Here is a 21,349-nt window from a genome sequence, read left to right as displayed (position 1 = left end):
TTTCATTGACTCCATTGAAAAACAACTCTAAAAACGGCCGTAAAGTATGCCGCGAAAAACGCGAGTTGCTACAAAAACGTCTGAAAATTAGGAGCTGTTTTCGCTTGAAAACAGCTCTCTATTTTCAGACGTTTTTGACTCAGTGTGTGAACATACCCTTAGGCTGGGTTCACACAACCTATTTTCAGACGTAAACGAGGCGTATTATGCCTCGTTTTACGTCTCAAAATAGGGCTACAATACGTCGGCAAACATCTGCCCATTCATTTGAATGGGTTTGCCGACGTACTGTGCAGACGACCTGTAATTTACGCATCGTCGTTTGACAGCTGTCAAATGACGACGCGTAAATTGACTGCCTCGGCAAAGAAGTGCAGGGCACTTCTTTGCAACGTAATTTGAGCCGTTCTTCATTGAACTCAATGAAGAGTAGCTCAAGATATACGAGCATCACAGACGCCTCGTATATTACGAGGAGGAGCATTTACGGCTGAAACGACGCAGCTGTTTTCTTCTGAAAACAGGCTGTCATTTCAGCCGTAAAAGCCAGCTAGCGTGTGAACATACCCTAATAGTCACAAAACTGACAGACATGGAGGGACCAGGGGAGCAGGGATGAGTATTTGAAAAAATGTATGCAGGTGGATAACTGTGTGTCCTCTTCATAGCATCCAAAATGTCTGACTAAGGTTGCAGTTGTCCCCAGTCAGGGTATGTTCACACGCAGTGTTTTCAGGCGTAATTCGGGCGTTTTACGCCTCGAATTACGCCTGAAAAAACGGCTCTATCACGCCTACAAACATCTGCCCATTGCTTGCTTGGGATTTGCAATGTTCTGTTCCCACGAGCCTTTATTTTACGCGTCGCTGTCAAAATACGGTGCGTAAAAAGACGCCCGCGAAAAAGAAGTGCATGTCTTGGGATGCTTTTGGAGCTGTTTTTCATTGACTCCATTGAAAAACAGCTCCAATAACGTCCGTAAAATACGCCGTGAAAAACGCGAGTTGCTACAAAAACATCTGAAAATCCGGAGCTGTTTTCGCCTGGAAACACCTCCGTATTTTCAGAAGTTTTTGAGCACTGCGTGTGAACATACACTTATGGTTGTAGGTGCAGCTCTGTAACAACAAACTAGGAAAGCTGAATATTCATGAATACATTTAAGTTTTTATATTTGAGCAGAGATGCAAAAACTCTTGTCGAAATGTCTCCAATGTTTTTGGATCTATGATTTTTCAATTAGATGCTTAGACAATAGTAGAGGGAAAAAACGTTTATTTCCCAATTTCTTGATGGAAATCTTGATTTGATGTATATTTGTGCACCCACTTAAGAGTTTTCTTGTGCATCAGTTAACATCGTTTCTGACCATAGTTACGAAGCTAAAGAAAAGTACTGTCACCAATTGTTCCTTTCTGATTCCAAATTGGGCAATCCTCCAATGCAGATAACCAGTGAAGTACTTTAATATATTGGGTATAATAAAATTACATGTGCAAGCATTAAAGGCATTATTTTAATGGAGACAAAAATAATTTGCAGATTGGTTAAATTATAATCTCAAATTGCCCATCACTATCAGCTGAAAAAATGTTTGTACTGCTATTCTGCGCTATCAGAAACTATGATGTCCATTACAGATCAAACTATAAAAGGGAGATAGTGGGTGCACCGGCACTCAATAGGTTCCCACTCCAAATCTTCTCCGATTGTGAGGTCAAAACATGCAAATGAGGGTATATGCAAATGAGGGCATGTGAGCTATTTCCGTAATTCTTACGAACCAAGGGGGCTCCCGTTATAGCTCTTTCTGCCTGCTCAGTCACTAAGGAGCATCGAGAGGGCTCATGTGCCCTCATGTGTATATGGCGATGGGTATCTTTCAGGCCCCCAATCATAAGATCAAAGGTATTTTAAGCGGTTAGAAGTGCCCCCCCACTAGCTACCCTTTAGCAGGGCATCTTATAAATGCTATGAAATAAAAAGAGACATTCTATATACGTAATCATGATTTGTGTAAATGATAATTCTGTACCCTTGCTGTTTTCCATTTACACTTTTTCTTGTTTTGTTTTTTTAATTCTTTTTTGTGTCACAGGCCCAGATAAAGCTTTATGTAATGTGGGCTGTAATTCAGTGAGTCACACTGAAGGCCTGTTTATACAGGGCTCATTTCATCCTGCTGTACTGCATGCGGAGAGAGAGAGCCTGCTATAATTTAATTTACTTCTTCCTATCCTTTGTCACAAGCAGATGTCATTTTTACATCTGTTTTTCTGTTTAAATGCCGAGTTCCTTACAGCCAGCAGATGCTGCTGTTGTTAAAAAACACTGGTAAAATCAATCTCTGGAGCCGTTCTTTGTTTCTTGTGATGGGTAGAGTGTGTTTCTTGACTGTCTTGCTAGATAAGACACATTCCTCTTACATGCAGATAGCATAATGGCCAATAGTATCATGAACTGGAAACCATAGATTTTGAGCCATTTACAGTTCATGTGGCTCCTCTACAGTAATGCTGCTACTATTGTATTTGTAACGAAAAAGTAGATTTATACAATTATTGAAGACTGTAGTATATATAGCTATATATATATATATATATATATATGTATATATATATATATAAATATATATATATATATATATATATATATACTACCGTTCAAAAGTTTAGGGTCACTTAGAAATTTCAACAACAAAACAAGTACATTAGAGTCTCTAGTTTGAGAAATAGACGCCTCAACTGGCAGCTTCATTAAATAGTACCCGCAAAACGCCAGTGTCAACGTCTACAGTGAAGAGGCGACTCCGGGATGCTGGCCTTCAGGGCAGAGTGGCAAAGAAAAAGCCATATCTGAGACTGGCTAATAAAAGGAAAAGATTAATATGGGCAAAAGCACACAGACATTGGACAGAGGAAGATTGGAGAAAAGTGTTATGGACAGACAAATCGAAGTTTGAGGTGTTTGGATGACACAGAAGAACATTTGTGAGACGCAGAACAACTGAAAAGATGCTGAAAGAGTGCCTGACGCCATCTGTCAAGCATGGTGGAGGTAATGTGATGGTCTGGGGTTGCTTTGGTGCTGGTAAAGTGGGAGATTTGTACAAGGTAAAAGGGATTTTGAATAAGGAAGGCTATTACTCCATTTTGCAACGCCATGCCATACCCTGTGGACAGCGCTTGATTGGAGCCAATTTCATCCTACAACAGGACAATGACCCAAAGCACACCTCCAAATTATGCAAGAACTATTTAGAGAAGAAGCAGGCAGCTGGTATTCCATCTGTAATGGAGTGGCCAGCGCAGTCACCAGATCTCAACCCCATAGAGCTGTTGTGGGAGCAGCTTGACCGTATGGTACGCAAGAAGTGCCCATCAAGCCAATCCAACTTGTGGGAGGGCTTCTGGAAGCATGGGGTGAAATTTCTCCCGATTACCTCAGCAAATTAACAGCTAGAATGCCAAAGGTCTGCAATGCTGTAAATGCTGCAAATGGAGCATTCTTTGACGAAAGCAAAGTTTGAAGGAGAAATGTGTTGCCAGAAAAACATGTTTTTTTTTTTAAATTAAACATTTAGTGTGTGGGTGATTAAACATTGTTCAAATTTTTTTTATTTTTTTCACGAGTCAGGAAATATTATAAATTAATTCAAAATTTATAATACTACCCATTTTTGGTCACTAGATGGAGCTATTCCCAAAATTGCAGCATTGCAACATTGGGTTAAAAGCCCTCGCTCTAGTGAGCTCTCAGCATCCCCCCCTCCTTTATCCTGGCTAGTGCCGGGATAAACGAGGGGTTTGAACGGTGTAACCTCCTACACTGTGTGCCGCCATTTTTTGAGCTAACACACAGTGTAGTAGGTTTACATACAGTAGTAAACACACACAAACACGAACATACATTGAAATCTCTTACCTGCTCCTGCCGCCGCGGCTCCCTCCGGCCCGTCCGCTCCGTTTGCTGCCGCTGGTCCAAGTGCACAAATCCGGAAGCCGCGACCGGAAGTAGTAATATTACTGTCCGGACGCGACTTCCGGTCCACAGGAAAATGGCGCCGGACGGCGCCAATTTCGAATTGGACTGTGTGGGAGCGGCGCATGCGCAGTTCCCACACAGACGCCGTACACTGAAGTCAATGGGACGGGAGCCGTCCGCAGTCCCTATGGGACTGTGCTGCCGTATTCCATGTCTGTATGTGTCGTTAATCGACACAGACAGAAATGGAACAAAAAATGGCAGCCCCCATAGGGAAGAAAAAGTGTAAAAATAAGAAAAAGTAAAACACAAACACACAAATGAATATAAACGTTTTTAATAAAGCACTAACATCTTTAACATATAAAAAAATAATTTGTGATGACACTGTTCCTAGTTTTGGCCTTAAGGCTCAGAGCCCATTTTTCAAATCTGACATATTTCACTTTATGTGGTAATAACGTCGGAACACTTAAACCTATCCAAGCGATTCTGAGAATTTTTTCTCGTGACACATTGGGCTTCATGATCGTGGTAATATTTGGTCAATATATTCAGTGTTTATTGGTGAAAAATTGCAAAATGTAGAGAAAATTTTGAAAAAATAGCATTTTTCAGAATTTAAATGCATCTGCTAATAAAACAGACGGTTATACCACCCAAAATAGTTACTAGTTCACATTTCCCATATGTCTACTTTAGATTGGCATCGTTTTTTGAACATTCTTTTATTTTTCTTGGACGTTACAAGGCTTAGAACATAAACAGCAATTTCTCATATTTTTAAGAAAATTTCAAAAGCCTTTTTTTTAAGGTACCTCTTCAGTTCTGAAGTGGCTTTGAGGGGCCTATGTATTAGAAACCCTGATAAAACAATCCATTTTAAAAACTAGACCCCTCAAAGTATTCAAAAAAGCATTTAAAAAGTTTTTTAACCCTTAAGGCATTTCACAAGAATTAAAGCAAAATGGAGGTGAAATTTGCAAATTAAATTTTTCTTGCTGAATTTCAATTTTATTCAATTTTTTTTCTGTAACACAGAAGGTTTTACCAGAGAAACACTACTAAATATGTATTGTCCAGATTCTGCAGTTTTTAGAAATGTCCCACATGTGGCTCTAGTGCGCTCGTGGACTAAAACACAAGCCCTAGATGCAAAGAAGCACCTAGTGCATTTTGAGGCCTCTTTTTTATTAGAATATATTTTAGGCAGCATGCCAGGTTTGAAGAGGTGTTGAGGTGCCAAAACAGTAGGAATCCCCAAATAGTGACCCCATTTTGGAAACTGCACCCCTCAAGGAATTTATTTATGGTTGTTGTTACCATTTTGACCGCACAGCACCTATTTGAATTGGGCTGTGAAATTAAAAAAAAATTATTTTTTCCAATAAGATGTCATTTGTGATCAAAATGTCTTATTTTCACAGGGAACAAAATACCCCATTTTGTTGCCCAATTTGTCCTTAGTGCGACAATACCCCATTTGTGGTGATAAACTGTGGTGATAAACTGCCGTTTGGGCCCATGGGAGGGCTCAGAAGGAAAGGAGCGCTGTGTTTGTTGGAGTCCAGATTTTGCTGGATTGGTTTTCGGGTGCCATGTCGCATTTGCAGAGCCCCAGAGGTATCAAAGCAATGGAAACCCACCAGAAGTGACCCCATTTTGGAAACTACACCCCTCAAGGAATTCAAATATGGTTGTTCTTACAATTTTGACTGCACAGTTTTTTCACAGCACCTATTTGAATTGGGCTGTGAAATTAAAAAAATGTCATTTTTTCCAATAAGATGTCATTTGTGATCAAAATTTCTTATTTTCACAGGGAACAAAATACCCCATTTTGTTTCCCAATTTGTCCTTAGTGCGGCAATACCCCATTTGTGGTGATAAACTGCCGTTTGGGCCCATGGGAGGGCTCAGAAGGAAAGGAGCGCTGTGTTTGTTGGAGTCCAGATTTTGCTGGATTGGTTTTCGGGTGCCATGTCGCATTTGCAGAGCCCCAGAGGTATCAAAGCAATGGAAACGCACCAGAAGTGACCCTATTTTGGAAACTACACCCCTCAAGGAATTCAAATATGGTTGTTCTTACAATTTTGACTGCACAGTTTTTTCACAGCACCTATTTGAATTGGACTGTGAAATGAAAAAAATGTCATTTTTTCCAATAAGATGTAATTTTTTATCAAAATTTCTTATTTCCACAGGGAACAAAATACCCCATTTTGTTGCCCAATTTCTCCTGAGTGCAGCAATACCCCATTTGTGGCGATAAACTGCCGTTTAGGGACATGGGAGGCCTCAGAAGGGAAGGAGCGCTGTGTGTTCTTTGGAGTGCAGATTTTGCTGGTTTGGTTTTCGGGTGCCATGTCGCATTTGCAGAACCCCAGAGGTATCAAAGCAATAGAAACCCACCAGAAGTGACCCCATTTTGGAAACTGCACCCCTCAAGGAATTCATTTATGGGTAATGTGACCATTTAGACACCATAGTTTCTTCACAGAACTTATTTGAATTGGGCTGGGAATTAAAAAAAAATATATTTTTTCCAATAATATGTCGTTTTAGCTCAAACATTCTTATTTTCACAAGAAATAAAATACTACATTTTGTTGCCCAATTTGTCCGGAGTGCGGCAATACCCCATTTGTGTTGATAAACTGCCGTTTGGGCCCATGGGAGGCCTCCTTTGGGAAGGAGTGCTGTGTGTTCTTTGGAGTCCAGATTTTGCTGGATTGGATTTCGGGTGCCATGTCGCATTTGCAGAGCCCCAGAGGTATCAAAGCAATGAAAACCCACCAGAAGTGACCCCATTTTGGAAACTACACCCCTCAAGGAATTCATTTATGGGTGTTGTGACCATTTTGACCCCATAGTTTTTTCACAGAACTTATTTGAATTGGGCTTGGAATTAAAACAAAATTAATTTTTTCCAATAATATGTAGTTTTGGCTGAAAATGTCTTATTCTCACAAGAAATAAAATACCCCATTCTGTTGCGCAATTTATCCTGAGTGCAGCAATACCCCATTTGTGGTGATAAACTGCCGTTTGGGGCCATGGGAGGGCTCAGAACGAAAGGACCACCATTTGGCCTACTGGGGATTTTCTGGTGTGAAGTCATGTATGCAGAAGCCCCTGAGGTACCAGTACAGTTGAAACTCAAAAGAAGTGACCCCGTTTTAAGGTGTAGTGAGCATTTTGACCGGAGACATACACCCCATAAACTGTAATGTGTGTTCCCACGGGTATGACAATACCCTACATGTGGCTGTTATCAGCTGCCTGGGCACACAGCAGGGCTCAGAAGGGAATGATGAGGGGGATAAGCTGTGCGGAGTACATCAGGGTAAGTAAAATTGGGGTAAATTATAAACCAAGGGATGTATGATAAATTTTAAAACACTTTCATACAGAGCTCTGGTTTTTCGGGACAAGTGTCACATTGATATATTGTGTCCTCCCTTATCCCCCTCTTATAGCAGACTTTGCACCTCTTTTGACTTTTTCCCTTCTTGCCAGTTTGGGGAACTTCTCCTGGAAAGTGTTGCCCTGGTACGAAGCGTATGGCCCCGCTTCCAGTGCTGGGTGTCCCCCTTCTTGGTCCCTAAAGATTAGGTTCTTGATTATCACCTCTTGAAATTCCAGGAAAGTTCCTGTCTGGCCTGTACATCGATGTAGAACGTACACATTGTACAAAGCCATCGGTATGATGTGCACGGCCGGCTTCTTATACCACACCGCATGGCGCTGTAGGGCTTCAGGACTTGATCTGACAAGGCCACCCCTCCCATGTACCTATTGTAGTCCAGGATGCAGTCTGGTGTGGGGGTCTCTGTACTGGTACCTCGTACTGGTACATGGGTACTGGTGTGACATCTCTCTTGTCTTGTACTTGACACACAATATGTTGCTGCTAGAATGTGTCCTGCTCTCACCCCTTCTTGTTTGCCCAAGCAGAGTCTTAGGGAGGCCTCTCAGATTTCTTCTAGCAGTGCCGCATGCCGCAGGACTTCTGGAAGCGAGGCAGTTGAAGAGTGGGACGCTGGTATAAAAATTATCCAGGTAGAGGCAGTTGAAGAGTGGGACGCTGGTATAAAAATTATCCAGGTAGAGGTGGTAACCCCGGTCCAGCAGTGGGTGCACCAAATCCCACACAATTTTTGCATTAACTCCCAGTAAGGGGGGTCATTCTGGGGGCTGAATACTGGTGTCCTTCCCTTCATATATCCTAAATCTGTAGGTATACCCTGATGCACTCTCACACAGCTTATACATCTTCACGCCATACCTTGCCCTCTTACCGGGCAGGTACTCGCGGAATTGAACCCTCCCTTTAAAATCTACCAAGGACTCATCAATAGAAATAAACTTCTCGGGGTGTATGATTGGGAAAACCGGGCACTGAAACGGTCTAATAGGGGTCTCCGTTTATACAAACGGTAAAACCCGGGGTCATCTCGGGGTGGGCACGGCTCATTATCAGTATAATGTAAGAAGCGAAGTATTGCCTAATTTATGAATTTTTTTAGGTTCCTGTTCAGTTCTGAAGTTGCTTTGAGGGGCCTATATATTAGAAACCCCTATTAAACACCCCATTTTAGAAACTATACCCCTCAAAGTATTGACAACAGCATTTAGAAAGTTTATGAACCCTTTAGGTGTTTCACAGGAATTTAGAGCAAAGTAGAGGTGAAATTAACTTTTTTTTTTGTCAGAAAATCCTCTTTATACCATTTTCTTTATAACACAAAAGGTTTTATCAGAGAAACGCAACTCAATACGTATTGCCCAGATTCTGCAGTTTTGAGAAATATCCCACATGTGGCCCTAGTGCGGTAATGGACTGAAGCACCGGCCTCCGAAGCAAAGGCGCACCTAGTGGATTTTGACCCCTCCTTTTTATTAGGCACCATGTCCGGATTGAACAGTGGAAAACGCCCAAAAGTGACCCCATTTTGGAAACTAGACCCCTTGAGGAATCCATTGTAGTTTTCATGTCATGCATGCGGCTTTTTGATCAGTTTTTATTCTATTTTTAGGTGGCGTGGTGACTAAAAAACAGCAATTCTACTATTGTTTTTTTATTCTATTTTTTTTACAGCGTTCACCGTGCGCTATAAATGAGATATTCACTTTATTCTGCGGGGCGATACGATTACGGCGATACCAGATGTTTATAGTTTTTTTATGTCTTATGGCGTTTGCACAATAAAATAGTTTTTGTAAAAAATCATTCACTTTTTGTGTTACCTTATTCTTAGAGCCATAACTTTTTTATTTTTTCATCAATAAAGCCGTGTGAGGACTTATTTTTTGCGTAACGAACTGTAGTTTCGATCAGCACCATTTTTAGGTACATGCGACTTTTTGATCTCTTTTTATTCCATTTTTTGGGAGTTGAAGTGACCAAACAATTGTGATTCCGGTACGGTTTATTATTATTTTCTTTTACGGCGTTCACCGCGCGGGATAAATAACGAAACAATTTTGTAGTTCAGGTCGTTACGGACGCGGCGATACCAATTATGTATAGTTTATTTGTTTGTTTATATATTTTTATTAATAATAAAGGACTGATAAGGGAAAAGGGGGGATTTTTACTTTTATTACTTTTAAAACTTTTATTTTCTTATTTGTACACATCTTTTTTTAACTTTTTTTACTTTATTACTTTGTCCCACTAGGGGACTTGAGGGCAGGAGGCCCAGATCGCTATTCTAATACACTGCACTACATGCATAGTGCAGTGTATTAGAGCTGTCAGCTACTCACTGACAGGACCCACTAGGCTTCCGTTGGTGGCATAGCCGGACGCCATTGTTTGGTGTCCGGTTGCCATCGTTACCATTGCCAGCCGCTATCGTGTAGCAGGCTGGCGATTGTGGGGAATGTGGACCCACTGCGCCACTCCGCCGTAACGGAGTAACAGCTGGTCAAACGGAATGTCCATAACAGTCACACGGGTAAGAGTACCTGGATAGCTGGCTTGTGCTGCATAATCAGAAGCTGGCTGGTGTCGGACTTTTTAAAGCTGGCTTGTGCCGGACTATCGGATGCATATTTGTACTGGATAAATGGACTAGGAACGAACACTGGACAAGAATACTGAAGTCGTCACGGACTTGGCACGAACACCGGACAAGAATACAGAAGTCGGCTTGGACACTGGATTTGGCACGGACACCGGACATGGATAATGAAGTCGATTCAGACCCTGGACATGGCACGGACACCGAACATGGATACTGAAGTCGTCTCGGACACTGGAATTGGCACAGACACCAGACACGAATAATGAAGTCATCTTAGACACTGCACTTGACACGGACACCCGACACGGATACTGGAGTTGTCTCAGACACTTGACTTGACACGGACCCCGGACACGGATACTGAAGTCATCACGGACACTGGATACAATGGACAATGGACTTGACACCGAACATGGACACAGACCACAGGATAACACTAGGGACAGTGGCGGACACAGACTGCAAAAGGCCCCTGTGCAGATAATGTGCCAGGGCCCCCCCGCCCCCCCCCCCAATACCGACAAAGTTACCTAAACATATATATGCATATAAAAATAAACCTTACTAATAAAAATTATGAAGGAAGATTTATATTGTACATTTTATTACCAGTTTAGAACACAAGTAACACATTTTTTTCCGGGTTAAATTCTTATCTAAACTAAGTCCCTAAATGTGGGCAAAGAAAATGAAAAACCTATACTCACCTCCTCCGGCGCCTCCGTTCCCCCTCCGCAGCCCCTATCCCTTTCTGTGTTTACAAAGCTGCTGTGGTGACGCGCGGTCGATGGCACATGACCGCTGCAGCCAATCAATGCCCTCAACAGCGATTTGCTGTGGAACTACTGTCCTCAGCAGCACACCAATGAGGAGTTATTGGCAGCAGCGGTCACGTGCCATCGGCAGCGCGTCACCAGTGCAGCCTTGTACACTTGTAACACAGACCGAGACAGGAGGATGGGGGCTGCGGCGGGTGAACGGAGGCGAGGGAGGAGGTGAGTATAGTTTTTTTATTTTCTTTGCCCACATTTTCTTTGCCCAGCTACTGTCCACGGGGGGCCCGCTGATGGGCTCGCAGCTACTGTCCACGGGCCTCTGTCTCAGTCCTCAGCATCGCGCAGCTGAGAACTGAGTCGGCCAGCAGAGGAACGGGCCCCCTTCCCACGCGGGGCCCTTGTGCAGCTGCACCGGCTGCACATGCGGTATGTCCGCCCCTGACTAGGGAACCTTTGCAGACCAACAGGGTTAGACATAATATTGCTCAGGCAATCAGGAAGTTGGCAGAGTTCCTTTTCAAGTCCTGGGTGCACTGGCATTGGTCAGGGACAAAGTTCCCTATTGGCATCAGCAGGAGCAGAGAGCAGTGTTTGCTGTCATCTCTGAGGAAGGAACTCATTAACAGCTAAATTTTATAATTACTCCTTCCTTTTTTAAGTACAATTTGAGAAACTGGAAGCAATAACGGGAACCAGTCCGTTGTTTTGAATCTGGGAATTTCACTGATACGAGGAGACATAGTCCATAATATCTTTGGGCAGCGTGGGCCACCAGTAGTGACAAGAAATAAAGTCCGGAGTCTTACGAATACCAGAGTGCCCTGCCATCTTGGAATTATGACCCCAGATGAGAATTTTCTTCCTGACAGTAGGACGAACAAAGTTTTTTCCAGGAGGAATGTCTTTAATCCTCACAGGGTTCACAGAAATAATCCTAGAAGGGTCAATGATATTTAGAGTCATCTGTCTCAAACGACCGAGACAGAGCATCGGCCTTTATATTTTTATCAGCAGGACGGAAATGGAGTAGGAACTGAAATCTGGCAAAGGATAGCTACCATCTGGCTTGACGAGGGTTGAGTCATTGTGCAGACTGTAAATAGGTGAGGTTCTTGTGATCAGTGTAGATAATAATAGGGTGAGCAGCCCCCTCTAGCAAATGCCTTCACTCTTCTAAGGCTAATTTGACGGCCAGTAACTCACGGTCCCCAATGGTGTAGTTTCGTTCTGCAGGAGAGAAGAGTTTTGAGAAGAAGCCACAGGAAACAGACTTACGCTTGGGGTTTCTTTGAAAGAGAAGTGCTCCAGTACCAATGGAAGAACCGTCAACCTCCAACGAGAATTGCCGAGACACATCAGGCTGGTGAAGAATGGAGGCAGAAGTAAAGCCTCTCTTGAGGTTGGTAAATGCCTCAGGGTCCAGACTTTAGCGTTCACTACCTTCTTGGTGAGAGCGGAGATATGAGCGGTAAGTGAAGAGAAGTTTGGGATGAACTGGCAATAGAAATTAGCAAAGCCAAGAAATCTCTGTATGGCACGGAGACCTTGAGGATGTGACCATTCTAAGATGGACTTCACTTTTTCCGGATCCATCTGGAGTCTACAATCTGAAACTATATAGCCCAGAAAGGGCAAGGATTTCCAATTGAATATGCACTTTCTAGTTTGGCGTAGAGGTTATTCCCCCTTAACCACGACAGGACTTGTCGAACATGCTTCTGGTGAGTCGTCAGATCTGGTGAATAAATCAAGATGTTGTCCAGATATACCACCACACAGACATACAGTAGATCCTGGAAGATGTTGTTTATTAATTCCTGAGCTGGAGCGTTACACAAGCCAAATGGCATCAAAAGATATTCGTAGTGAACGTCTCGGGTGTTAAATGCGGTTTTCCATTTGTCACCTTTGCGGATACGGATCAAGTTATAAGCCCATCACAGAAACAGATTTGTGAAAATCTTGTCCCCACAAATTCTGTCAAAGAGCTCAGAGATTAGCGGCAAGGGGTACTTGCTCTTGACAGTGATTTGGTTTAAACTACGATAGTTGATACATGGCCGGAGAGATCCATCTTTCTCTTCTATGAAGAAAAATCAGGCACCGGCTGGAGAAGTAGACTTCCTGATAAACCCCCTCGAGGTTCCCCTTGACGTATGCTGACATGTCTTGGGTCTCAGGCAAGGAAAGAGGATAAACCCTTCCACGAGGTGTTGAAGCTTCAGAGTGCAATTCAATTGGACAATCGTAAGGACGATGGGGAGGCAGGACCTCTGCCTCCTTCTTGCTGAAGACATCCGCATAACAGGCATACTTTGGAGGCAGACCAGAGAGTGACTGAGGTATTGGGGACTGGACAGGATGAACTTGAGGCAGGCAGTGGTGAAGACATCGGGGTCCCCACTGGAGAACCTCTCCAGAATTTCAGTTGAGCAAAGGAGCGTTTTGGCAAAGCCATGGTAGTCCCAGCAGGATAGGGTTAATAATTTTTGGCGGAACATAAAAATATATTTGATCCAAGTGAAGAACTCTCACTTGCAACTTCAGAGGTTCAGTGATGGAAAGAATTGGGTCTGGCAGAGGTTGACCATTCACAGAAGCAACTGCTAGAGGTTTCTACAGGTGTCGTGGGCAGTGGAGACGCTCTGGTAGGGCCTATGGACTAATTCCCCCCAGAATCCAGATAAGCAGAAACAGAGTGTGATTCTTCACCAGAGGGGATTGTCACAGGAATCGATAATTTTGGAGAGAATTGTGCAGCAGGCATCGGTCAACCTAGGGTAGTCTCTCCTATCAACCCTAGGTGCTGGAGTTTCCCGGCTTGTGGGGACATTGACACACAAAATGGCCCTTGCAACCATAGTACAAACATAGACCAGTGGAACATCTGCGCTGCCGCTCCTGTTCAAACAGTCTGACTCTGTCAACCTGCATAGGCTCTTCCAGGGTGACAACCGGAAAAGGTAGCAGGGGTCTCTGGAACTTAGGTGCCAGTCTGCAGAACCATCTTTCACGGAGAACCTCCTGGGAGCACTCTTGTAACCTCTTGTAGATATGTGCAGCCAAAAGGTCTAGAGCATCCAAGGTAGAAGTGAGATCACGATCTGCCAGTTCCCCTTTAATTTGACTCCTTAATCCCTGCCACCAAGGTTGCCACCAAGGCCTCTTTGTTCCAGGAGAGCTGCCAAGGTGCAGATTTGTATGGCGTGATCCCCTACCATCGACTCTCTTTGGCAGAGAGTCAGAAGAGAAGCAGCGGCAGAGGACATGCAGCCCGGGTTCTCAAATACTGTGCGAAAAATCTCCAAGAACCACTGCAGGTTGGAAGACTCCGGACCCTCACATTCCCCAATAGGGTTCGCCCATGCCAGGGTTTTTCCACAGAGTAGGGAGACAATGAAGGCAACTTTGGTCAGGTCTGAAGGGAAAAGATGTGAATGCAGCTGGAAGTGGATCTTGCACTGATTGAGGAAGCCACGACAGGTTCTTGCATCTCCATCATAATGAGGTAAAAGTGGCAACGAAATCCCAGCCCCAGAACTGACTGGAGTGATGGCGGGAAGTGGAGTAGGTGGGGCAGCAACTGAAGCAAGATCCAAGCGTGTGGCAATAGCGTTGACCGCTTGCAGAAGCTGATCCTGGCGTGCTCGGAGATCTGGCATGTCTGCTTGCATTGCTTGAACCGGCGTCTTTGATTGACCAGTGGGATCCATGGCTTGAGCAAACTGTCACAACTGTGGGGAATGTGGACCCACTGGGCCACTCCACCATAATGAAGTAGCAGCAGTTCAAACAAAATATCAATGACAGTCACAAGTGCGAGAGTACCTAGATAGCTGGCTTGTGCTGGATAATCAGAAGCTAGCTGGTGCCGGACTATCGAAAGCAGGCTTGTGCTGGACTATCTGAAGCAGGCTTGTGCTGGATAACAGGCACTTGTCTTGAATACAAGACACAGGAACTGTAGTCATCACGGACACTGGACTTGGCAAGGACACCGGTCACGGATACTGAAGTCGTCTTGGACACTGGACTTGGCACAGACACCGGACATGGCTAATGAAGTTTTCTTCATAGCATTGCCCACGTGGTCTCCGGACCAATCTCTGGCTATCATTGCGTCCGAGACAAAAATGGGACTTATCGCTGAAGAGGTTAGACCTCCACTCCAGCCTCCATTGCTGTCTTGCTGTGCACAAAGATAGCCTTTGAGAGCGGTGGCGTGTGGTCAATGAAACACCTGTAGATGGATGTCTGGCTCGAAGCCCAATGATGTGCAAATGCCTTCTGATGTTTTGTGTCGACACTGGTTGCCGCCCTAAGCTTGGGATGTAACGTCCAATTTCACTTGCAGTACAGAATGCATCACTATGCGCCATTTTTATAATCAGATTATCTACCCGTGCAGAGGTTCGCCTCCGCGCAGATCTTGCTGTCATTCCTGTTCGTTGTTGTTTTCCCAACCTCCGGGATACGCAAAATTGAACAGTGCTGACATCGGCGTGATAAACCAAGATCTGTCAGTTCAACGATTCTGTCCCTCTCAGTTTGCATCAAGTGGCGATAACTGGCATGTCGAGGAAGGAGGCATCGCACAATCATCCCACACCACTGGAACCGATTTTTGAAATTTCATGTGGCAAAAAAAATGTTGCTTTCAATCTGGCTTTTATCCCACATGCTACAGATTGGAGCTCGGTACTTGAAAATTTGATCATTCGCAGATCTTACCGACACCTGCTACTTCCTCGATTTGCATAATCTTACAGCTTGCCATTCTTGGTGTTGCAATTTCAATGTTGAGGTGTGTGTGTGTGTATATATATGTGTGTATGTATATATATATATATATATTTATACACCAGCAAAGAGAAGCAGCAGCACTCCGGTTCCAAACAGAAGTTATCCAGTAATAGACGGGTGCCAGCTGATAGTCCTGATCAAAAGACCATATAGATATCCCAAAAGTAAATCCAGCAGCACTCCGATGTTCAAAAGTGAAAAAAAGTGGTTTATTATGCCAGCATGGCAGGTACAATGCAACGTTTCCGTCCTACCGTGGGACCTTTTTCAAGCATAGTGATACATGCACATTCAGTGATATATATAGTGTGTATCCAATTTACATAATTGACATAATCAAACTCATTAACATAATGTGGCTAGCAAAAACAGCTCAATATAACGTGAAAAAATATTAGAAAGAGTATCCAAATGAAATACATCGATACATACTGTGAGTTCGTGAACAAGGTTTAAAAACAACATATAACATACATTGATTAAGCAAGAAAAATGATACAATTACATAGATTTCTAATATTCAGCAGCTGGGTAGACGTTTGAGACTGCACGACCACTAGCCAATCAGAGGAATGCATCACGTTGCTATGTGACGTATGAGACCTGTCGGTCCGGATCACGTCTGTCTAACTTCAATACGCATGCGTCGGATCAGTCCGGACCGGAAATGACATGTCGATCTATTTGAGCTCATATTGACCTCCAATTATTTTACATTCGATGAAAAATTCTATATCCAATTAAAGGGTACGGCAATGGGGTCGAATATAGCCCCAACGTACGCCAATATCTTTATGGACATGATGGAGGAGATGAGTGTCTATGTGTAGCACCACTTCACTCATGTCTTGGGATGGTGGAGATACATAGACGACATCTTCCTCATCTGGACGGACACTGTGACCTCTTTGGAGTTATTTCATCAATTTCTGAACCAGATTGATCGAAACATCCAATTCACTATGACTCATTCAAGCGAGAAAATCCAGATGAGAGCTAAGCGGATTGTGGATGACACATCTCTGGATCTCATGATCTCCAATTTTACACAAAGGGGGTACCCTAAACGTTTATTGTATGCACATAAAAAGAAAATTAATGAAAACCCTAGGGAATCACTATTGAGTACACCTAAATATATTAAAAACAAACGGATACCATTTATATCCACGTACAATGCTTTAAGTGGAAATATCTCAAAAATATTGAATAGACATTGGCCTATAATAAAGAAGAGTTATAAGCACATTTTGGAATTGAATAATCCCCCTCTCATGTCTTATCGAAGATCTAGCAACCTACGGGATAAACTTGTAAAAACTAGAGTGGGTGAGATTCCGCTTAAAGGGAAACAAGCTCTGCTTAAATCTTTAAAACCAGGTAATTTTCCATGCCATAGATGCATTAACTGTAATCTTATGCATAGGGGCAACTCGTTTGAACATCCTGTGACACACAAAACGTATAAGATAAAACATCACGTAACCTGTGACACTGATTGGGTAATCTATGTATTATGGTGCCCTTGCCAGTTGTTATATGTGGGTGAAACGACTTGTGATTTTAAAACTAGATTGAATAACCATCGTTATTCAATCAGGAAAAAGAAATGTGATTTACTCGTGGCAAAACATTTTACAGAACTTGAACACACGGAAAAGGATCTAAGATTCATGATCCTTGACCACATCCCAATATCCCATAGGGGCAGTGATAGGCATTTATTGTTGCATAAATGTGAATTAAAATGGATATTTCTATTAAACTCTTTGCGCCCGAATGGCCTAAATGTCGAATTTAATGTGGCTAGAGCTATTTCATGATGATTTCCCCTTCATCTTATTTAGACTCCTGGCGTTGTTCTCCCATAGTTTACCGTTTTTGTGATACATGTTTATTTGTTGATACGATTTTTAATAATAATTCTTTTTTTATAGATTATCATGGGACTGCAGGACCACTTCAGACCACACACACTGATATAATGTCAGGAGTATCAGTGTAATTCATACATGTGAATATTATATTATATTGTTCCACGTTTTAATAGACAATTGGCTTATTATGTTTAGTGATCAGCATGTTTATAATACATAATGATTATTTAGTGACTTACAACAGGGCTATTATAAAGGTACACTGTTCTTCTTTCTATTTTAATACAAATGCTTTTTGAGTCCGATACACGAGTTAGGTTTTGTGTATGGGACCGCATACACGAAGGTGAGATGCGGTTTCCCTTCACGAACCTGGTTGAGGGTTACCGCTGAACACGTTCTGTGATCAGGGACCTTACGCCCTCGTGTGGACTCTATATCTCATACCAAAGTTGTAATGAATAAATTAACTGATCAATATCTATAATGATACTGTAGTATCATTGTGTACCTTTGTTATATGGCTCTGTAAGTGTGTCGGTAGATGTTCGGTATATTTGTATGCTGATCATATACATCTAATGCCATGGTGTCTTCTTAATCCACTTCCTATAGAAGTCTTTGTTTACCAGCGATCGGTATCCTAGAGACAAGATCGACATGTCATTTCCGGTCCGGACTGATCCGACGCATGCGTATTGAAGTTAGACAGACGTGATCCGGACCGACAGGCCTCATACGTCACATAGCAACGTGATGCATTCCTCTGATTGGCTAGTGGTCGTGCAGTCTCAAACGTCTACCCAGCTGCTGAATATTAGAAATCTATGTAATTGTATCATTTTTCTTGCTTAATCTATGTATGTTATATGTTGTTTTTAAACCTTGTTCACAAACTCACAGTATGTATCGATGTATTTCATTTGGATACTCTTTCTAATATTTTTTCACGTTATATTGAGCTGTTTTTGCTAGCCACATTATGTTAATGAGTTTGATTATGTAAATTGGATACACACTATATATATCACTGAATGTGCATGTATCACTATGCTTGAAAAAGGTCCCAAGGTGGGACGGAAACATTGCATTGTACCTGCCATGCTGGCATAATAAACCACTTTTTTTCACTTTTGAACATCGGAGTGCTGCTGGATTTACTTTTGGGATATATATATATATATATATATATATATATATATATATATATATATATATATATATATATATACTGTATATACGTATGTCATATGAACAATGCACTGCTCTCTGTTAACAAACAGACAAACATTAAAAATCAAAATTTAGATGTAAAGGACAGTTATCGTTTTATGTAGAATTTACATGTTTAGATAATTTGCTTCTTTACTTTTAAAGTGCTACAGAATAGGCTGCCACTATCTAACTATCTAAATAACAGGGAATAAATAAACATCAGGAATTTAAAATTATTTAGACAATATTGTGGACCTCTAGAAAAACACATTGCAACAGTTAGAACGGTGGTCAAGTCAATTGAGTCCCATTATTCATTTTGAATGTGAAGGATAGAAAACATAAGCTGGCATCTGACTATTTGTCACGTGCAACATCCATATTTTTGTCTATCTAGAATTCCAATTACTTTTGTAAACACTTAAGGTATCTATACACATCAGACGACAGCCTTATGACTATCCGATGTATATAGGGGTTTCCCAGCTTTTTCCTGATGGCAGATGTCGGGGGAAAGAAGGATCGGGCATGTTGGATTCTAACATGCCCTATCCTATTTTCTCGCAGGAGAGAAGCAGCTTCCAGGTGTCTAGCAGCGACTTATTCACGTATCAACATTGAATACATATAGCGTGCATGTGTATGAGGGAGTCGAGAGGAATAACTGTCTATCAACAGCTTATCTAAATTTATGGGCAGCTTTACTCATATGACAGATTTCTTTATTTTTACATCGTAGTAAAACAATAAAGTCATCAAAACGATGAAATAACAATCCTATTTTTTAAAGTAGCCAACTTTTCCAAATCACCCCAAAATATTTTGGGTTTAAGTCAAGTGATTGTGGATGTCAAGTCATTTGATGCAGCACTCCATCACACTCCATGTATGTCAAATAAAAGCCCAGAGGTGATTATTGGGCCACTATCATGTTGCAGAATGCAGTGTTATCTACAATACCTGGACCAGAGTTTCCCAACATTTTCAGGTTCGAGGCACCCCATGAGAAAAAAAATTCCTCAGGGCACCCTTACCACAAATTGTTTACAAAAAGACAAAAAAAAAACGCTAAAAACAAGCACTACACTCTTAGGGTATGTTTACACAGTGTTTTTTTGTAAGGCAGAAAAAATACTTCAGGAATTTTGAGGCAGATTTTGAATTGACAGCATTTGAATTGACAGGTTTTGAATTGACGCTTATTTTTAGCGTTTTTTTGCTGTTTTTTGCCCTTGTTTTTTTAAACCGTTGAAACTAATGCAAAAATTGCAGCCAAAAATGCTCTCCAAACGAGCGCCGCAGGATTTTTCTGCCTCCTATTAATTTCAATGTGAGGTCAGAGGCAGAAACCACTCGAAGACCATCAGCCCCCACTTATAGTAAAATGACCATCAGCCCGCCACTCACAGTAAAATGACCATCTGCCCCCCATTCACAGTAAAATGACCACCAGCACACTCACAGTAAAATTACCCTCAGCCCCCACTCACAGCAAAATGGCCATCAGCCTGCTACTCACAGTAAAATGACCATCAGCCCACATTCACAATAAAATGACCATCAGCCCCCCACTCACAGTAAAATGACCACCAGCACTCACTCACAGTAAAATGACCATCAGCCCCCACTTATAGTAAAACGACCATCAGCCCCCCACTCACAGTAAAATGACCATCAGCTCCCACTCACATAAAAATGACCATTAGTCCCCCACTCACAGTAAAATGACCATCAGCCCCCACTCACATAAAAATGACCAACAGCCCCCCCGCCCCAGTAATGTCCAGGGTGAATATGGGCTAATTACATATTTAACTCATGTGCGCGCGCTGGTCCTTTAAGGCCGGCACGAACGTGCATGCGCGCACCCTACGGAACACCGCAGAATGAAGCGGAAGTGAGCGCTGGCTCACAGATCCATGGCTGCGGCCAATGGGAGGTGAGTAATCCTGATGGCCCGTGGCCATAGGTATTACATTTAGTACACAAATGGGCAGCAACAGGTTGTAACCTGAGACAGAGACGTGGTAAGGAAACAATCCAAGTTTTGCCCAATTTTGGAGAAGGTATTTCAGTTTTTAGTTTTTTGTGAAAATCCGCACTTTGTCCATCACATGAAAAGCAAGAGTTGCCTTTTGGTGTTTTATCAGTGGACTGTTTTTGTGCCTCGTGCAGTCTCAACAATCTTTTCATGAACCTTTTGTTATGTCTTCAAACATTCAGTCACTTCTAGAAGACAAGTAGAAATTGGTCAATTGGAAAAAAAAACAGACTGGGTGTAGGCCTGTATTCACATGCATGGCAAGGACTTTGTGATGTAAAACTATGCTCAGAGTTATTATATGCAAACTTAGCTGTGGGTAAGTAATTCAACTAGTCATCCAGAAGATAACTAATGTGTAAAGGATCTGCCAGGCACAGCTTCGGGGTTAACTCCCATAGGTAATCAGTCGGCACCTGAGTCTATGTCTCTGAGACTGACTCCAGCTTCCACCACTCAGGCTGGCAGGCTTAGGAGTGGGAGAGCCTATCGCAGCCTGGCCAGACTCAGCTAGCTCCCGCCCTCGGTCTATTTATACCTGCCTTTCCTGTTCCTCCTTTGCTTGTGATTCTTCTCGTGTGGTTTCCTGGCCTTGCTACAGCTTCTGACTATTTGATCCTG

The sequence above is a fragment of the Rhinoderma darwinii genome, chromosome 1 (assembly GCF_050947455.1).
Source record: "Rhinoderma darwinii isolate aRhiDar2 chromosome 1, aRhiDar2.hap1, whole genome shotgun sequence".
Taxonomy (NCBI): domain Eukaryota; kingdom Metazoa; phylum Chordata; class Amphibia; order Anura; family Rhinodermatidae; genus Rhinoderma; species Rhinoderma darwinii.
The sequence above is the reverse complement of the archived record's forward strand: the minus strand, read 5'-3'. Positions refer to the sequence as shown.